Source organism: Callorhinus ursinus, unplaced genomic scaffold (assembly GCF_003265705.2).
Source record: "Callorhinus ursinus isolate GAN/ISIS: 27379988/994484 unplaced genomic scaffold, GSC_fseal_2.0 scaffold4, whole genome shotgun sequence".
NCBI lineage: Eukaryota > Metazoa > Chordata > Mammalia > Carnivora > Otariidae > Callorhinus > Callorhinus ursinus.
Genome location: NW_027397066.1, coordinates 127,632,335 through 127,651,881, shown reverse-complemented (window position 1 = coordinate 127,651,881; position 19,547 = coordinate 127,632,335). Strand labels below are relative to the sequence as shown.

Below are 19,547 nucleotides of genomic sequence, written 5' to 3'. Positions count from 1 at the left end.
CGTCTTGGTCCTGGTCCTCTAGAAAAGCAGAGACTGGGGCAAAACAAGTGAGAGGTACAAGCCGGTTGCTCATTAAGGTCGAAGGGAGGTAACGTAAGTCAAGGTGAGAAGTGATTCCATAAGATGGGCATCTATTCTGGCTGGTGCCAGCTGAGAAAAACAGCCAGGGGCTTAACAAAGATCTTTACTTGACACAAGGGACTTCTTGGGAAAGAGTACAAGGAGAAACACATTTTGTCCCTCAGAATGGTGCACAGGAGAGAGATTGGGGCGCCTGGGTGGCTCAGTCGTTAAGCGTCTGCCTTCGGCTCAGGTCATGGTCCCGGGGTCCTGGGATCGAGCCCCGCATCGGGCTCCCTGCTCCGCGGGAAGCCTGCTTCTCCCTCTCGCACTCCCCCTGTTTGTGTTCCCTCTCTCGCTGTGTCTCTCTCTGTCAAATAAATAAATAAAAAATCTTTTAAAAAGAGAAAGATTAATCTATAGGGCTCCCCACCTATCTCCCACCTCCCATTTGTCAAGTCTCACCTCAGAAGAAGCTACTCCCCCAGACTTCCAGATGATATCATTCAGACCCTCATCTTAGGAACCAAATCCCACACCTTCCACGGTGGTGTTTCAGTCAACTGAAAAAGTGAGGGGCAAAGTGGAATATGTGGGGCACTGAGAGAGAGAGAGAGAGGAGGAGGGGGAGGAGGGGGGGAGGAAGAGCAGGTGAAGGAAAGGAGGGAGTGGTAGCTTTAGCTAAGGAAGTCAGAGAAGGAACATAACGTCTCTGTCCCAGTACAATGGGTACCGTAGGTGAGATGCTTTTCTTTCCATGGAATAGGTTTTAGTAGAAGTGGAAGGGAAAACACAATGGAGGGCCTGGGAGGGGTGTTCATAGCAAAGGTCTGAAGGATACATACTGAGTGTCCCTAGAAGGAAAGGATTGAAGGAGTAAGTCTGGTTATGCCTGTGCATTTTGTATCTCAGCAACCTAGGAGCAGAGAGCTGTGAGGGAGGTTGATGGAGGGTACCATGGAGCCAGGATCTGCATTGTGGAGGATTAAGTACTCAGAGAGGCACATAGGCGCTTGCTCATAGAGAAGAGTGCTTATAAAACCAATCACAATGACTGGTGATGAGAAATGCTGCTCTACACCCCACACTACCTGCCCAAAAAAAGGCCCAGGGAGATCTAGAGATGGTACGGAATGACTCACTGCCTCTCCAGCTGATCCTAAGGACAGATTGTGCATGCGTCTGTGTGTGTTTGGCGGGGGGGGGGGGTGAGGGGGGGGGGGGGGCATTGGTCAAACTGAGCACCCCTATTTCCTGGACGAGGGCAGGACCCGGCCCCTCTCCATGACAGAGAGGGATTCAGGGCCCCCCCTGTAAAGATGTCCCATGGCCCATTCCACTTGCCTGGCCAGAGGAACAACAGCATACCCAGCAATCTCTTTTCCAGGCCTCACACCTGAGTGGGACTTGTTGACAAAGCACTCATTTGGGGGCAAGGTTTTTGGGGACCCTCTGTTGGCCACATGCTGCTCTCTTGGGGGTAAGTTCATTGGCTCTTTCCTGGCAGAGCCCCATGAAAGCTGCTGGAGGCATCCAAGCCTCCAGGACTGTGTGCTGGCTCCCTATGAAGTCAGTTATGAGGAGACAGGCAGCTTGGGCAAGATTGGGGTATCCATTGGAACAGGCCTATGATGTTTCGGACCTCCTAAAGCTAAACTTTGGTTATAATATTATTTGCATAGCATTCCCCAGAGTGTGAAGTATCTTCACCTTCACTTTCTCTTGTCTTTTTTATAATAACAAAACTGTGAAGTTGATGATGAACTATCTAGACCCAAGAGGTTGTTAAGTGTTCCCAAAGTCACACAGCTGATAAAGACTTGAGCCCAGATCTCTTATTCCTATATTCTCCTCCAATCCTGTGTTGGAAACCTAAAAGCGGAGCCTGAGAGATGAGACTTGTGCATTTTGATTATTCTGATTTAGAAACACGGTTCTATCTTTTTTCCTCTCCGGCTGCTTGAAGCTCGGCTGCCATCATGAATGACATAGTAACTATCTGGACCAGGAAGTTCATGACCAACCGACTACTTCAGCATAAACAGATGATCATTGATGTCTTTCACCCTGGAAAGGCAACAGTACTTAAGACAGAAATTTGGGAAAAACTAGCCAAAATGTACAAGACCACACCAGATGTCATATTTGTATTTGGATTCAGAACCCATTTTGGTGGTGGCAAGACAACTGGATTTGGCATGATTTATGATTCCTTGCATTATGCAAAGAAAAATGAGCCCAAACATAGACTCGCAAGACATGGCCTATATGAGAAGAAAAAGACATCACGAAAACAGTGAAAGGAACGCAAGAACAGAATGAAGAAAGTCAGGGGGGCTGCAAAAACCAGTGTTGGTGCTGGCAAAAAGTGAACTGGAGATTGGACAACAGAAGGAGCAAACATGCTGCAGTAGCTTTATCTGTGGTGATTGTGCAGATTTTTCATGAGAGGATTAATAAACTAAGAATGATTTTAAAAAAAGAAACATGGTTCTAAATTCCTGCATCTACGGTGGCAATGGAAAGTCTTTTAGGCCTTGGTCTTTAGGTGGCACCTACCCCACACTATCATAGGTAACAGCCATGAAATCCTCCCTATCAGGCGTTTTCAGCCCTCACCTACTACCCTTCCCACCCAAACTGTTTCGAGAAGGAAATCAACAAGCATTTCCCAGGCTGCTTCTTTCTCCCTGTCTCATGCACGCTCTCTCTCTCTCTCTCTCTCTCTCTCTCACACACACACACACACACACACACACACCCCACACTTCCCCCCTCTCCCCAGTGCTGCCAGCAGAGGCTCCCTGGGAATTTTAATAGCATCAATCAGCCTCACAGCTGGGGGCAGAGATAAGGGTGCGGCAGTTCCTCCCTTAAAGCCCTTCTCCTGGATTTGTGAGTATAGGACTCACTTCTTCAATTTGGGAGCCCTTCACACAAAGACAAACATGCACAATTACCAGTCTCCAGTGTGGAGAGAGGGGAGGAGAAATCCGCCCAGCTCCCAGCCTGCCCATTTATCTCTTTACCACAAGGATCCCTCCATTTCCTCCAGGCTGCCTCCAGGTCCTGGCCTGGGTGAGCTGAGGACAGGGGGGGGAACTTGGGGGTGGTGATTCCTGGGGCGCAGGGAAGCCCTCTTTGAGGATCTGGGTCACTCCTGGACTTGAGGCTGTGGTGGACCCAGAGCATCGAACGGGGCCTGCTTCCTGACCTTCCTCTTCCCTTGGATGTCCTTCAGACCAAACAAGTAGGGGTGTTGCCATCTTCCTGAAAACATTTGTTTGGTCCTTTCTTGCCCCTTCTTTATACAATAGGCATTCCTACGCTTTCTTTCTTCATCTCCCAGATTTTACATGGCTTGAAGGAGAGGACACTGGCTTATTTGCTATTTTATAGTCCCAGGTTTTCAATGGGCTAAGTGGCCCCATAATGTAATATAAGGAGATGATCAGAGGAAGTGTATTGAAATACTGTGTGTCTAGGGTCCATTACTTAACTACTTTCTGCCTCGGTTTCTCCACCTATAAAACATGAATAATTACTATCTGGAAGTGTCATGGTAAGGACTCAGTGAGATAGTGCATGGGGAAGTCATTGGCCCCCTGAAGGACTCAGTGAAGCTTAGGTCCCTTCCCTGACACAGGGTTCTTGAGCAGGTTCCTGTGCCTTCATCCTGAATTGAAAACCAAAGAAGAACGTCACCCTTCACTTTGGAAATCATTGTGTCCGTATGGCTCTTTATTTCTCCTCTTAAAAACATACAGCCATACCCACTGAAGACTCTACACTTCCTCTTTTTACTGTTACTCATTTCACTTAAAATCTGAGTAAAAATTTCACCTCTTCTCTACCCCAAGTCACTGAGGCGATTCTGTTTTCCCCTTCTTCCCGTATGCCCCGCCCCTACACACACGCACCAAGAGAAAGAAGTCAGGGAATTATCAGCTTGTTCATTCATGTATTTGTAACCACTCTCCCTCCAGTAGGATTTCAAGCAAATCAACACAGGTTGCTACAGTAAGATACACATTTAGATTGAGTTGAAGTAAGCGAGTGAGGACCCTGGGACACTGGGAAGATGAGGGGCTGGAGGGACAGGAGGAAGCCGGGAGGGAAGTCAGCACACAAAAGCAGCTCAGGTAGGTCAGCAGCTCCGAGAAGAGCTGGAAGGCTGACAACAACCCACCGACCTCTACTCCCTGCCCAAACTGGCACTTTCGGGGAAAGTTTGGGAAAAGAAAACCACTGAAAATGATGATCTTGGCAACATCCTCTTTCTTCCATGGGGAGAAAAGTGCATTGGGACCACAGAGGTCTCCATGCAGGGTTAGGAGGCAATGAAACCACAGCCCCGTTCTGGATCATCTTCCATCCGAGGTGGATCACGAGTTGGACATCTAGGGAACGGATACTCCTGGTGTAAATCACCAAGTCAAGATAACATGGGGCTTTGCTTGGAAAATGCAGTTCTACCACAAATTCAAGCAAGCTCTGCCTTTATGACATGGAACCACTGTAGACATCGTGGTAGCCCAATAAATTAAACCACAAACAATTATCCAGTTGTCCTTGGAGTTCAAAAACAAAGATGACAAAAGTTGGGCACCCCTACACACACATTTATGCCCTGTGCAGGCTCACTTGGAGTCCAAGGACTTGAAGAACTGAGGGGAAAATCCAGAAATATCAGTTGTAAGGGAGGACAAAGCTTTCTTTGGCCCTCTTTAGGGTCCCTCGCTGGGTCTGAAAATTAAACTGAAAAAGACATTAATAGGAGAGAAGCATCATATTTTATGGAATTTGTCCACATCAGTGGAAGCTTTCACAAGAGAATGAGGACCCGAAGAAATGGCCAGAGCGGGAGGCTTTTATACTTTTAAGACCAGGAAACGATACACGTGTGAAGAATTGGCAAGACCGAGGGGTTTGGGCAGGGGTTGGAGGGTGTAGTTCAACCAGGGCTAGGTCCTCCTTACCTTCCTTAACTAGGAAGATAAGGGTGCGTTTAACAAGGTCTGTTTGCAGATTCCTCTAGTGTGTTCTCTGGGCGGATAAGAGTCTGTCTCCAGTAAAAAGAGAATTTATTTCCTGCCTTTGGGAAGAAAAGGGGGAGCTTTTTCTGCATTTACTGCTTCTAAATTGCCTTCAGCTCAAAATAATTTCTGCGTCAAAGAGGCATATTTGGGGGTGACATATGCTGGTTTCTTTCACTGTTCTCCTCATTTGGATGAAGATCCCCAGGTTGCTGGGTTGGGCCATCACAGGGCCTGGGAGGCAGCATGGAGATGGGCAGGGCTCTTGACACTCATTCCAATATGTGTCTCTCCCACATTTCTCTACCTCGTTTCCTGACTCAGGCCTTTGGCTCTGCCCATCCCACCATCAAATTCTGATCCTCCGCTTTCCATCTTTCCTTTCTTTCCCCCACTGACCTGGCTCTGCAGGTCAGTGGCCCTGTTGGTGTTTTGACTGCTCCCTTGTGGGCACCCTCAGAGGCCGCAGCGCCAGCAGTCGGCATCTCCCCTGTTTCTCAGGTGATTCCTGGATTATTTGCAATACAGGTGTTTATACTCCATACCCGGCATTCACATTGCTTGTTTCTGTTAAACTATTGATTCTTTCTCTTGGCAGCTACAGGAGGCTTTGATGCGGGGCTGTGTTGTAGCTTCTAAAGGAGGGAGAAGTTGGTGGGAGGATTTACAGCTGTTTGAAGAATTCCTCCGCCCTAGCAATTGTTCTGGAGGGAGGAGCCCGTTGAGCATTTTCCCGGCTGGGAGCAGCTTTCGTGAACCCTGTTTCTCTCAGAGAAGGAGAGACGGGAAACTGAAGTGCTTCCAAATAAAGATCTGAGTAATGAGATTTGATCTGAAAGGATTTGTTCTTAAACGTGAAGAATTTCCAGATGCAATCCATAGCACCAGCAGATTTTCTTCCTTCCAGACGGGCAAAGGGTCTGCTCAAGTGGGAATGGGGCCAGAGGGGAGGTGTTGATTGACCCCTTCACCACCTTCTTTCCCCTTTAAATTTTTCTGCCATAAGAAACTTCCCCTGTTCGGTTGCAGCAAGTCTCAGCAAGTGAATAGCGCTTTCTGGGGACCTCGTCTTTGTTAAGTAGATCTGCAGTGATACAGTAGAGATTTTAATGTGCAGTGCTGTGTTTTAATAGACTATTAAACTACAGCATTACACATTAGCTGGCTATGGCACAATTGCAGAAATATCGAAGATGTGCTCTCGGGAAAGCACTCTTTCCTTTAACGGGGAGATGCTGCTAGACTCTGAAAATCTCTGCAAAGAGAACAAAGGGGGAGGATGGGGAGGGACGACCGGGGGGGGGGGGGGGGCTGTGACCTGGGCTGACCCAAACCCTCTTCTTATTCCAGGACCCAAGTCTGGGCGGGAAATCCTTACCCACTTGCAACCAACCCAGGACGGATGACTTGTGGCTCCCCGTCACAGAAAGATTTTTGCCAAGCTGGGAGTTCCAAGGTCATTGGGCACTCCAGGCCTGTTCTTACTGGTCTCAAGGTTGGAGCGAGTTTGAGGCATGTGGTCATTTGTCTTAGTTTATTGGAGGCTGGGGCTTTCATTTTTATGGTTGGTTCTGTTCTCCGTGGTCTGAATGACAGAAGTATGAGGTGGATGATGTTCTTCTTTGGAAACGTCATTTTGCTCCAGGATTTTCTTCTCCCAAGCACTCCTCTCCTCCCTAGTGCACACTCACAAGTACATGCACCCACACCAACTCTGTGTCTTAGCCATAAATAAGGAAGCTGGGAATTTGAGTCTGCTCCTCCTCATTTCAGTGGAGGCAGGGCCAAGTCTATGCCCAGGAGAAAATGAGCAGATTTCTCAACAGCTCTGATGTCAGAGATGGACTCAGTAGCCAGAGGACCCTATCTACTAGGACCCTAGACAGGTTGCTCTCCACCTGTGTTCTTCTGCAGCAGAAATAAACCTTAAGACCAGAGCCATCCAAGCCTTACCAGATGAGAGCTGTGAACAGCATTTTCCAAAAACTCTATCTTATCTCATAAGCCTTTTCCTACTGTGCCTTCCTGCCGTACAGCAACATTTAAAAACCAAATAGCAAATTCCAAAAGGAGGCCATTGTCTTCCCAAGATTTGCTCCCCCAAACACACTCTTTATGCAAACGCAGGCCCACAGGAAGCCTGGAGGAGGCAGGAAGAGATGGAAAGACAAGGGAAATAACCCCCAAATCAGTAGTACAACAAGACTTCCCCCATCTGCCTAAATGGTTTGCTCATTCAGCCTTGGAAGTAATCACTTTCTTACTCACTCAGTGACATTTTATTCTAGGTGAGTGGATGAGAATGTTAATTTCATTCATGCTCTCGTCTATGTATTATTATGAGGAAGGGTGAATTGCTTTCTTTTTATCTTTTTAAATGGACGCCTTATGAATAGGGTAGGCAAGCCACTGTCCACTGGGTAGGATTTGCTTCCTACAGCCGATGCCTATCATGCCACCTTTTATAGCTTTGTCTCTCAGGGGCTTGAATGCACGCGCACACACGCGCGCACACACACACACCCGGAGTTTCACAGAATGCACATTTAATCCCTTAAAAAATATATTATACGAATAGCATGCATGTGGTTAAACAGTTTTTCCCCAACAACACAGGAAGGTATAACATATAAAGGAAATATCTTCTTCATCTATTTACCCCTAGACTAACTCCTCAAAGGGAGGCACCATTAACAGTTTGGGGTTTTTATGTTAGTCATTATAATTTTAAATTACATATATTGTTTAGTTCAATTCAAGAAGCTCTCTAACCGTCTCCTATGTGAAAACGAGACAGAGACATACCTCTCCACCTTGGTTGTCCCTGTACTTCTTAAATTGGCTCAACATCTCAGGCAACACTTAGAAATCAATTGCAATTTTGGCAACAATTAGTTAAGAATGAGCTAAAAACACTTAGGCTAGGCGCTGGGAGGGGATCCCAGGGAAGGCTACAGGGAAGGAGGGAACTCCAGGGGGGGAGAGAGAAGGAACTGTAGATGAATTTCTTTGACTACATGGCCTTCTCAGGTCATGTAACTGCGTTTTCCCCATTAGTTAAAGGATTACAGGTATGGGAAGGAGAGACTCGATGGGCAATGTTAAGGCTTGCTTTCAGAAACCCAGCTCTCTCACATCTGTCTTCATTCATTCACAAAACAGGTATATTTTTGCCAGCAATAAATAGGTCATTGCTCCCTGTGGTAGACTGCATTAACGGCCCAATTTTTCCCCTCCCTCTGTCCATGTCCTTTCCCATGTAACTTTGCAGCATGTAGGCAGCTGCTCCTGCTCTGTAGGCAGAGTGAAATTTCCCTCCTGGGTTTAGCCATGCATCTTTTTTCATTGACCAATGGGATATTAGTAGGCAAAGAGCAGGCATATTGGTCTTGTTCCCTCTTGTGCTTCTATTATCACCATGATAAGGATGAGCCCAGCCTAGCCTTTAGTCCCCAGAGGCAGATGAGAAACCCATGGAGTGGTGCTATCCCAACTAAGTTGACCCAGCCGAGTGCAGAAGCATGAGCCAGTCAGCCCAGGCTAGATCAGCTAGACCCAGCAGACCTGTGAAAAATAACTGTTGGTGGTAATTTTCCAGTGTTTGTTATGTCACAATTTGGTGGCAACAGTCACGGATCTACACCCCTGCAATCTTCCAGGAACAGTTGAGAACATTGGAGAAGACAGCGGGGAATAAAACGGCCACAACTCTCATGGGACTTACCTTCTAGTAGAGCACTTTACAGTTTACACACATGTATCACCCACCTCATCCTTTTGACCTTGTGTGGCACTCCCATTTTTAAGATGGGGAGAATGAGGCTCAAGAGGGCTAAACAACTTCCTAGTGACAACAACCTAGTAAATGCCAGAGCTGGGATTTGAACTCATGTCTTCTGACTCCCAGTGCTTGACTCTTTCCACTACTCCATAGCAACCTCCACCTCCCATAGAGGTCAGCATCTCTCGTTGGAGTTACAGAAGGACCTGACTTGGGTGGGAAGACAGATGGGAGCTGCAAGTCTGACCCAAAGAGGACTGATCTGTTATCGACAAAATGAGAAACAACTCTCATTTTTATCCCCTGAAATTGTTCCTCCTTGCAATTAAACCAATCTCTGTTTACAAGTATTTAGCATGATTCTAGAAATTACATTTTGAAATTATGCGAACAGAGAGAGAAGGCAGCCCACACAGTGAGCGATTTCTTGTGGGTAATTGGCTGCTGGTTCTGGCTCCAGTGATGCCTTCTCTTTTAGAGTATAATTCGTGATTTCAAAAGAAAATGTTAGAAATGGCCTAGGTCTCCAAAGAAAGGCTTTTCTAGCTCCTAATATTAGGAGATCTACTCAAAAACATGCTGACAAATTTCCCTTTTTGTTTTTCTCCTTTTTATAATGACCTCCCAAGCTATTTTTCCAAAGGTTGAAAAGGTAGTGGGTGTATAGAACTCTTCCAGACATGGGAGAAATCCCAGATTCCCATCAGAAAACACAGAATCTCTTTCTCCTTTCTTTCTGTCTCCTTGCCTTTCTTCTTCCTGAGAAAGAGATAGAGTGTTCAGATTTTAATAAGGTGCATTTATTAGGATTAGGGTCAAAAGTTTAAACAAAATAATAGCTTATTTCTCTCTCCTGTAAGAAAATATTTAGGCAGTCATGGACTGCCATGATGGTTTCATGTTCAGCGAAGACCAGTCTCCCGGAGCATCTTTCATCTTCAAGGTCACCTCATGATCCAAGATAACTGCAAGATAGCTGGTGATTCAAACTGGACATCCCCATTCACACCCCAGGAAGGAGAGAGAGCTAACTCCTCCCAGCTCTCACTTTTAGGGAGGTTTGTCTGAAGTCCCACAGAAAAATTTGACTTACAATTCATTGGCCAGAACCAAGGCAGGGGCACTTGGATGGCTCAGCCGGTTAACATCCAACTCTTGATTTCATTTCAGCTCAGGTCATGACCTCAGGGTCATGGGATCAAGCCCCAAGCAGCTCCATGCTCAGCGGGGAGTCTGCTTGAGATTCTCTCTCTCCCTCTACCCCTTCTCCCTCCTTCCCCTGACCCCTGCTCGCTCTCTCTCTAAAATAAATAAGTAAATCTTAAAAAAAAAAAAAAAGAACAGAGGCATATGGCCGTATCTAGCTGCAAGAGAGGCTGGGATTAATGAAGCTAAATACAGGATTCTGTCACTAAGGAGGAAGAAAGGGATGGATATTTGGGTAGGAAACTAGTTTCTGCCACAAAAGTAACTGTGGAGAAATGTGGACATGTAAACCAAATGAAGGTATGGTTTGGTTGGTTTGCAACTAATATTAACACTAAAGAGATCTGGTTAATGTGTTGGCATCATGCTAGGAGCTTGGGGTGTAAAAGGGCTTTATCTTTTGCCCTGTTCTGTTCAGCAATGTTATCCAGGATTCAGAAGAAGACTTTGAGAGCCCCCTATCTATCTCCACTGATGGCACACATCAGCAAGTTTAGCTCCCACGTAGGATAATAGATAGAATCAGGGTCCAGAGCTCTGGAAAGACTGGAGTGCTGGACAGGGAATAACAGGAGACAATCCAAGAGGTAAAGATATAAAATTCAATATTTAGATCTAAAAACGAACTGCACAAGTGCAGGATGAAAGAGACCTGGCTTAGCTGCAGATTTAGTCTCCACGTGTTGAAAGTGAGATGTGGCTATCAAAAGATATAATTGGGTCTGGCCTTTGGCAGAAAGGGAAACGAAGCTAATATTTATAGAACACCTACAAATGCCACACCCTTTGATGGGCCCTTCCAGTGAATCTGGAAGGTGAGTGCTGCTATCCCCTGAATCACAGAGAGACCACATAATGGCCCAGTTTCACACAACTAGGAAAGACAGAGCTCTGTTCTTTCCTCTCTGCGGATTTGCTCCCTCTAGGGCAGGACTGGAGGGACTGAGAAGCCCTGTTGTTTACTACTGGCCCTAGCTGAAATTCCCTTTGCAGGGACTGCTCCTCAGGGAACGAATTCTAACTGGCTTGAAGAATGCTCAGCCAGGTAGTGTTAACGGCAATTAGTTCATCTGATTAAGCAATTAGCAGTCTTTGTCACTTAGCAGAGATCAGGGGCCCAGAGGAACCAAAGCATAACATAAGCTATGAAGGGAAAAGATGGGAGGGAGACAACCCAGGGAGCAACACAGAGGATTTCAGAGGGAACCAGATGTCTCTGAAGGGGTGAGGGACCGTAGAACTGTAACCACACTGAAGACCCACATCACCTCTGGAACATCCTTCAGCACAGATGAGGAAATCGGGGCCCAGTGCCAAACAGGGACTTCCCAACTGTGGGTTCCAACTGGCCAGTTGACTGGTTCTCAGCTCTGGCTACATATTAGAGTAAACTGGGAACTCAAAATACCTATGCTGGGGCTCCACTCCAGACCATTTAAATCAGAACATTGGGGAAGGAGCCAGGCACTGGTATTTGTAAATGCTCTCAGGTGATTCTAATGTACAACAAGGATGGGTGGGCTGCTCAGGCAGGAGGTGCAGCTCCAGCCAAGGATCTCCCGGGGAGGGGGGTGTAGGGCCCTCCCCCTGGTTTGCTTGGGAATCTCATCACTATCACACAGCCTTCCCTTTGCCCAGGTTCATGGCTTTGGGGAGGAAGGCACTTGCTTATCAAAGGCTGAGAATCCCAGGGGAGCAAAGGATCACAAATCCTGGAGCCATTCAGTCTGGCCTCTTCATTTGTCCCAGGGAAAAAAAAGGTGCTTTCCTCTGAATTCCTCCCTGGCTTCATTTCTTCCTCTAATGCCCCACTCCTGCATGAGCCCACTTCATTCAGGCTGGTCTCAAATACTCATTCCTCCATGCATTGTTCCCCAATTTCAAGAAAGGGAGGCTTTCTCTGCTTCTCTTACTTTGCATTTCTCTTAAATGCAATGCCCGCAGTGCAGTTTTTGCTGTTGTAACCTATCCCAGTTTTTATACTCCGGCCAAGCAAAGCACAAAAGTTACCTAGATATAAGGACTCTTGGGGCTTACCCCTAAAATCCAGGTTCAGGGGGGGCTCAGGAATCTGTATGAACAAAAATACTGCCCGCTTTAGCCAACTTTGTCCTTTGGCTTTTATAACATGGTATAAAATGTTAAGGTGGAATTATTCTTGGAGCACTGTGGTTTTGTGCAACTGTGTGTATGTTGGGGGGGCAGTGTTTAATTGTGTTACACGGGAATCCCCAGGTATTTATATTTCTGCCCCAAGAGGAGGGGAAGTTGGGGAAATTAATTTTGATTTTATACCCCAAGGAGGAAGTGACTTTTTCCACCAAAAAAAAATAAAAATGTGAACTTTCCCTTCCATCTTCACAGTGTGGAGAATGCTGATTGCAGCAGGGGATGAAGAGAGAATCTAGACACCAAGCAAGGGAGAGAAAGAGAGGTGAGCTGTGGACCAACAGCATTCTGTAGGGGTTTTAGAAAGACTAACCTTTTAAAAAAATTAGTTGATAGTGAATGTAAGGTGAATCTAAAGATGTCTTGCAAATGAAACAAGAAAGAGATACTCCAACTGAGATGTCTACGAGATAATCATATCATAGGATGTACGAAAGGGGGACTGGCAAAATCTCCATGAAGAGGGCTGTAGGTCAGAGAGAAAAGAGACTATTCTCTGACTCACCAGCTACAGGTCTGCATATGTTCCCTGAGGAGGAATAAGTGGAGACTGATTTCAGATCTTCAAGATATGGTATACATAACCGTATGTGAATAAACACTGGGGTAACATATATTTCTAGAAAGTTCTCATTCTAGAATGTGGGCTCAGGGGTTGTCTTTTTGTCTTTGGGTAAAACCTCAAGTTAAAACAACCACCACCACCTCAGGCACTGAATATAAATATGTAGAGTAAGATATTATTTCATTATCACTGTCAAGATTTAGTACGCAAGAAAATAGGAAAAGAGCAGTCCTTCCAGAACACATTCCCAACAGGGCTTATTTGTATATGGGCCTGTTATATGTTAGATTGTTGCATGAAGCAAATGCTTTATCTAGAAGCACATTGGATGGCACTTAGCCATTGTTTTGCCCGTGTATTTCTGTCGGTAGAAACTTCTTAAACTGAAAGTTCTTTGAGGACAGGAATTATGCTCAGCTCAGGCTTTTCTCTGGTACCATGCATCGGATGGATGCTAATCAGGTTCAGAAAAATGTTCTCTCACCCACAGCCAGCTGTTTATGCCTGGGACTTCTCCACTTCATCTAGTTCTCTTTTGTGGGTAGTAATCGTCCTCCTCTTCACTTGAATTTTTTATGGGAAATGGAAGATTAAACAAATATAGCCAATTGCGAGACATAAAGCCTATGGCTAAAATTGGATTGATCTGCATTCCTTTGGGTTTGGTGGCTTACTCTCCATTTTTCTCTAAGAGTTGAATCTTGCCTAATTATTTCTCTGGGAGGATTATGATCAAGAGTGAGTATGTTTGGAGGCCCAAATAGTCAAACAAACATTTTATTCGTTGCATATAGATAACCAATGGAAACCCAAGGTGGAGAAGGGAAGCCCAGGAGAAACAGATCAGTAGAGAGCTAGAGCCTGCTTCAGATGGGATTTCAATTCCTGCTTTTGGGGGGGGGGGGGTTCGAGGACATTCCTAAATTCCAGTGTTGAATGTCCAGAGCTGAGCCTTTTGCCACTAAAGCCCTGTGGAAAACAATCAGAACCTTTTTTTTTTTAAGATTTTATTTATTTATTTGACAGAGAGAGAGAGACAGTGAGAGCAGGAACACAAGCAGGTGGAGTGGGAGAGGGAGAGCAGGCTTCCCGCAGAGCAGGGAGCACGATGCGGGACTCAGTCCCAGGACTCTGGGATCACGACCTGAGCCGAAGGCAGATGCTTAAGGACTGAGCTACCCAGGTGCCCCTAATCAGAACCTTTTAAATCTGACATTTCTCAAGCTGAGAGCAGCCCCTTCGTGCTTCTGTGTAAGTACTGAGTAAGTTTGCCCAGGAGTTTTCTGTCAGAGAGAGAACTGCAGAGGATGTTTGCATCAATTCTGAAGTTCCTAGGTGTGCAAGGACTTGAGGTCCCCATAATGGATCGCCTCTCTTTCTGGCACTTAGGGAGGCCCAACACTCTAGAGAGGTCCTTGAACCTTTTCCTTCAATGACAGTCTATTGGTTTTCTCAGAAGAGACCTTGAACCTCCAAGCTCCTCACTTCTCCCCTCCAGAGCCTTTGTAACATCCTGTTGCTAAATGTATTGTCCTTCATTATAGGCTTTCTGAAGATAGGTAGATTCTAATGTCCCTGACGACTCTCTTGCAGCCCTTGGCATCTGTCTCTGCAAACCCCTTTTCCCTCCTCAGTCACACTGTAGTGTGTAAAAGCCCCAGTGTCATCTCCCTGGGTCTGAACTCAGGTGTGAAGTCAGAGTGATCCAAGAGAACACATGACATGGGTGTAGTCGGGGAGGCTGCACTGCTAGGAAGGGGCTAGTTTGCTGGTCCTGAGCTGAAGTGACACTCACCTTACATTTGGGGCCTTGAGGAAGCCATGACTATCCAGGGTGGACAATGTGGTGTTGCATAAAGAGCTTCCCAGGCACAGAGGCAAGGGAAACAAAAGCAAAAGTGAACTATTGGGATTTCATCAAGATAAAAAGCTTCTGCACAGCGAAGGAAACAATCAACAAACTTAAAAGGTAGCCTACAAAATGGGAGAAGATATTTGCAAATGATATATCTGATAAAGAGTTAGTATCCAAAATCTATAAAGAAATCATCAAACTCAACACCCCCAAATAAATAATCTAGTTAAGAAAAGGGCAGAAGACATGAATAGACATTTTTCCAAAGAAGACATCCAGATGGCTAACAGACACATGAAAAGATGCTCAATACCACATAGAAAAGTATGAGATACCACCTCACACCTGTCAGAATGGCTAAAATTAACAATATGGAAAACATTGATGTTGGTGAGGATGCAGAAAAAGGGGAGCCCTCTTACACTGTTGGTGGGAATGAAAACTGGTGCAGCCACTCTGGAAGACAGTATGGAGTTTCCTCAGAAAGTTAAAACTAGAGCTACCCTATGACCCAGCAATTGCACTACTAGGTATTTACCCAAAGGGTACAAAAATACAGATTCGAAGGGGTACATACACCCTGATGTTTATAGCAGCATTATCAATAGCCAAACTATGGAAAGAACCCAAATGTCCATTGACTGATGAATGGATAGAGAAGATGTGGTATATATACACAGGGGAATAATAGCCATCAAAAAGAATGAAATCTTGCTATTTGCAACAATGTGGACATAGCTAGAGAGTATTACGCTAAGTGAAATAAGTCAGTCAGAGAAAGACAAATACCATACACTTTCACTCATATGTGGAATTTAAGAAATAAAACAGAGGAGCATATGGGAATTGGGGAGAAAAGAGAGAGGAAGGCAAACCATAAAAGACTCTTAATGATAGAGAACAAACTGAGAGTTGATGGAGGGATGTGGGTGAGGATGGGCTAAATGGATGATGGGTATTAAGGAGGGCACTTGTTATGATGAGCACTGGATGTTACATGTAAGCAATGAATCACTAAATTCTACTTCTGAAACCAATATTACACTAGATATTAACTCACTAGAATTTAAATAAAAATTTGGAGGGGAAAAAAGAGCTTCCTAGGCAAAATTTTACAGGGAGGGATAATCGGGACTATAATTTGATGGCAGAAATCATTTGAAACATTTACCTCGATCAGATATTTATAAATGCAGTAGAGGAGGATTTTTAATCTGAGGAGGAATCAATGGAGCTCCATGACAGACTTTAGGTGGTCTATAAAACCTCTGAAATCATAGTCAAAATTGTGGGGGGTCCATAGCTTTTATCAGAATCCCAAAGAGGTATATGGCACATGAAGAGTTAAGAATCACTTAATCTGTGACTCATGCTTTCAGCATCCCTAACCAGCCCCCTAGCGATCAGGAGGCTTCTGGGAAAGCAGAAACAGCTCCTCATAAGTATACCGGTGCTAGAAATATTGCCTAGCCCAGACGAGACCCCTTAAAAGTCTACCACTAATGGAAAAGACTTCCTAAGCAAGACAAGAAACCCAGACACTAGAAAAGAAAATATAGACAGATTTATTATAGAAAACAGAAAAGTTTTTATTCAGAACAAACCACTGTAAACAAAATTAAAAGCAAATGATAAACTAATAAAAATAGTTATAATCTACATAATGAAAAGTTAATATTCTTAAAACACCAAAAAAAGTTTAAAAATCAGGAAAAGATCTGAAAATTTCATTTTATAGATGAGGATATTCAAACAGCAATAAATATTTAAGAAGACCCACAAACCTCCCTAGTGATCAGATACATACAAACAAAACAGAGAAACTTTTCTCACCAATTAGATTGGAAAAATTAAGATCAATAATGTCTAATGTCTAGTCATAAACTATTGTGGGACTATAAACTGGTGAAATATTTTCAGAGAGAAATTCAATAGTTCCTAATTAAATTTAAAATGCATATAATTTTTGTTCCAGAAATTTCACTTATAGGAATTTATTCCTCAGAGAAGTCATGCAAGTATGTACAATGTTTACTGAATCAATGTATTAGGAAACATCTGAAGGCAACATAAAAATTAATAGAATGATTTAGAATACATTATGGTTGATCTATACTGTGGAATACTATGCAATCATTAAAAAAGAACGGCGTTGCTCTTATGTACTGACATGGAAGAAGGTCCATGTTATATTATTGTGCTTAAAAAAATAAATTTATACCATAGTATGATCCCATTTTATCTTCATTATAAGCTACAAAACAATGTGAATATGGGTGAGTAAAGTGTATGTTCACGAACACATATTTCCTATGGGCATAGCCAAAGTTCTGGAAAAATATATCTTTATCTATTAGATTTAGCTACATAATTCATCTATTAAATTTATCTCTCTCTGATATTTGGGACTCACTTTTAAAATCCATTTTCAGTGTATTGTTGAATTTTCAACCTCCATGTACTACTTTTATAATTATAAAAGAAATACACAAAGACTCTCCTTAGGAGTCCAACCCAACACAGTTATAAAATGGTTTGTACAGAGGCTGTCTTGACCCAGTTTTGAGGCCCTGGGTAGAGGTTGGTCAGGTCCCCTTCTTGGGTAGACAATTAATTCCACAACCCCAATCACCTCCTTTATGAGGCTCTCCACTCCAGACCCCTATACACTTGTGGCTAATCACCCCAGGGCCAAGTACCAAATGATCAGAGATAGGCCCTAAGCCCCAGAGGCCCATTACTCAACTAGCCAATCCTAAGTTGGTTTGTTTCCCATGTTCCTTCCCACAGAAACCACAAGAAAGTTTCTTTCCCACGACAGTTCTACTTCCTCTTTTTGCCTTGTGACCAACCCTGGTGCTTCCACAAATGGTCCTGCATAGTGCACTGTGTTCTTTCCAGGAAACTGTGAGGATAACTATAAAACACTCTCCGGCTTCTCTCTCTTGGTCTGCATCTGGACTTACTATATCTCACCTGAGGTAATATGGTTAAAACACTAGTATGGGTGCCTGGGTGACTCGGTTGTTTAAGTGACTGACTCTTGGTTTCAGCTCAGGTGGTGATCTCGGGGTCCTGAGATCAAGACCCGCATCGGGCTCTGCGCTCAGTGGGGAGTCTGCTTCTGCTTCTTTCTCCCTCTGCCCCTCCCCCTCACGCTCTTTTTCTCTCTCTCTCTCTAAAATAAATAAATAAATCTAAAAAAAAAACCTAGTAAAACGTGCTTGGCTGTATTTTCAAGGAACATCCCACGGGTAGATGCTCAGTGGTCATAGAGTTAACTCCAGAACTACCCCTATTTTATCTGCCTTTGCTTGGCATCTCCCTTTGGCTTCCACCCTACTGACCTTTGCACGGGTTCTGGTGCCACTTCTCTCCAGATCCTGCACCTGATGCACCTTTGGCTCCGTTTCCTGGCTCGAACTTCGCCTCTCCCATCTGGTCCAACATCTCAATGGAGCAGTTATTGGCTAATGACCTGCTGTCTGGCCCAGCTCCCGGCAAACATGACCCGGCTTCATGGACAGTCCTCTAGCAAACATGACCAGTGAAGCCCAGAGACGGAGCAAAATGCTGAGACTGTTAGAGCTGGTGCAGGCTGAAGCTGGGGTCAGAAAGCAGGCAGAGAGATCATCAGGAGTTTGGAAACCAGCAGTCACCAGCAAGCCCTCTGAAGCCCTTCCTGAAAGCAGAAAGGGGAGGAGCACATGTGGACCCTGGGCCTGAGGCAAGCAGGCTTCTAGGAGCCAGATGAATCCAAGGAAGGGCAAAGCAAGGGAGGGGCCAAATGGGTGGGTTGGCCAGAAACCAGCACACCTATGAAAGAGGCCATGCAGCTAATCAAGAGCCGTGAGAGGGATTTTAAAGAGGTTCAGGTTTGAAAGCTGGTTCTGCGGATGCTGTGCTAACTGCACAGATGTGGGTACTTAAGCCGTTCAAGCCTGAATTTCTTCATCTTTTAAAATGGACATAATGACGCCTACCCACGCCCACCTCATAGGTAGTTGTGATCTCCATGCCCTGTGTCTCTCCTCACCAGGGACCAGAGATCTAGAAGGTATAAGAGCTGCAGGTGGAAAAACAATTGAGAGCCCCCTTGTGGGGGACACCTTGATCCAGAGCCAATAAGCTTCTTATTTGTCCCTGCTCTGGCCCTTCTAAGGCCTCCTGAGCAGGATAACGCAGGATGTGGTGGCAATTGTGGACAAGGGGAGAACCTGAGATGAAGGGTCCTGATACTTGGTCGGGCATGAATTCCATCCTGTTCGTCTCTCCTCTTGTTGCAAGTCTAGCCTCTGCAGATCTTCAAGTCCCGCGCCCCTCCCCCCCAACCCCCCTGCCCCACATACCTACCAACTTTCCTCTACTCCTCTCAGGGGCTGCTAAGTTCAGAGCCACACGCCTGTGTCCAAAATCTCAAGCCAAGACATGAACTCCCAAAGCCACCTCTACCACCCCCCTCTCGTTTACCGATTCTTCGGAAATCTCAAGCAATTTCCATTATTGGCAGACACGGTGTTTCCTTGTTGTGTTCCACTTCCATACAACCGGAGTTTGTAGACAAGAAAAATACAGCTGTTACACAGCACTAACTGGGCTTTTATGTCGCTTCACAGGCAGGAGACTGGCTGTGGAATGCCACACACCTCCTTATCACGGCTTGCGTGCTGGGACCTCTATTCATTTTATGCATTGTGTATCTCGGAATTTTCCGGGATGTGGTGAAGAGTCATGTTGCTTGCTCTCAGAATTATGCAAAAAGCTATTCTTTTTCTTGAGCAAGAAATCGTAGGCACCCCAGAACCCTTTTGACTCAGGCAGAGCTATGGGGTGGGTTTTCACAAAAGGCAGAAGGAATGAATTCACACTGACTAC

The 19,547-nt window shown here is 45.1% G+C and overlaps 1 long non-coding RNA gene and 1 pseudogene across 1 annotated transcript; one reads left to right on the top strand and one right to left on the bottom strand.

The window, feature by feature from the left end:
- Positions 1-2,039: 2,039 nt before the first annotated feature.
- On the top strand, positions 2,040-2,499 carry LOC112825870 (small ribosomal subunit protein eS24 pseudogene; annotated as a pseudogene).
- Positions 2,500-9,473: 6,974 nt separating this feature from the next.
- On the bottom strand, positions 9,474-19,273 carry LOC141372519 (uncharacterized). The gene is made up of 3 exons (XR_012377787.1): positions 19,143-19,273; positions 18,020-18,276; positions 9,474-9,636 (listed from the first exon to the last, which is right to left on the bottom strand). It is a non-coding gene; the product is annotated as an uncharacterized lncRNA (long non-coding RNA).
- Positions 19,274-19,547: the final 274 nt, after the last annotated feature.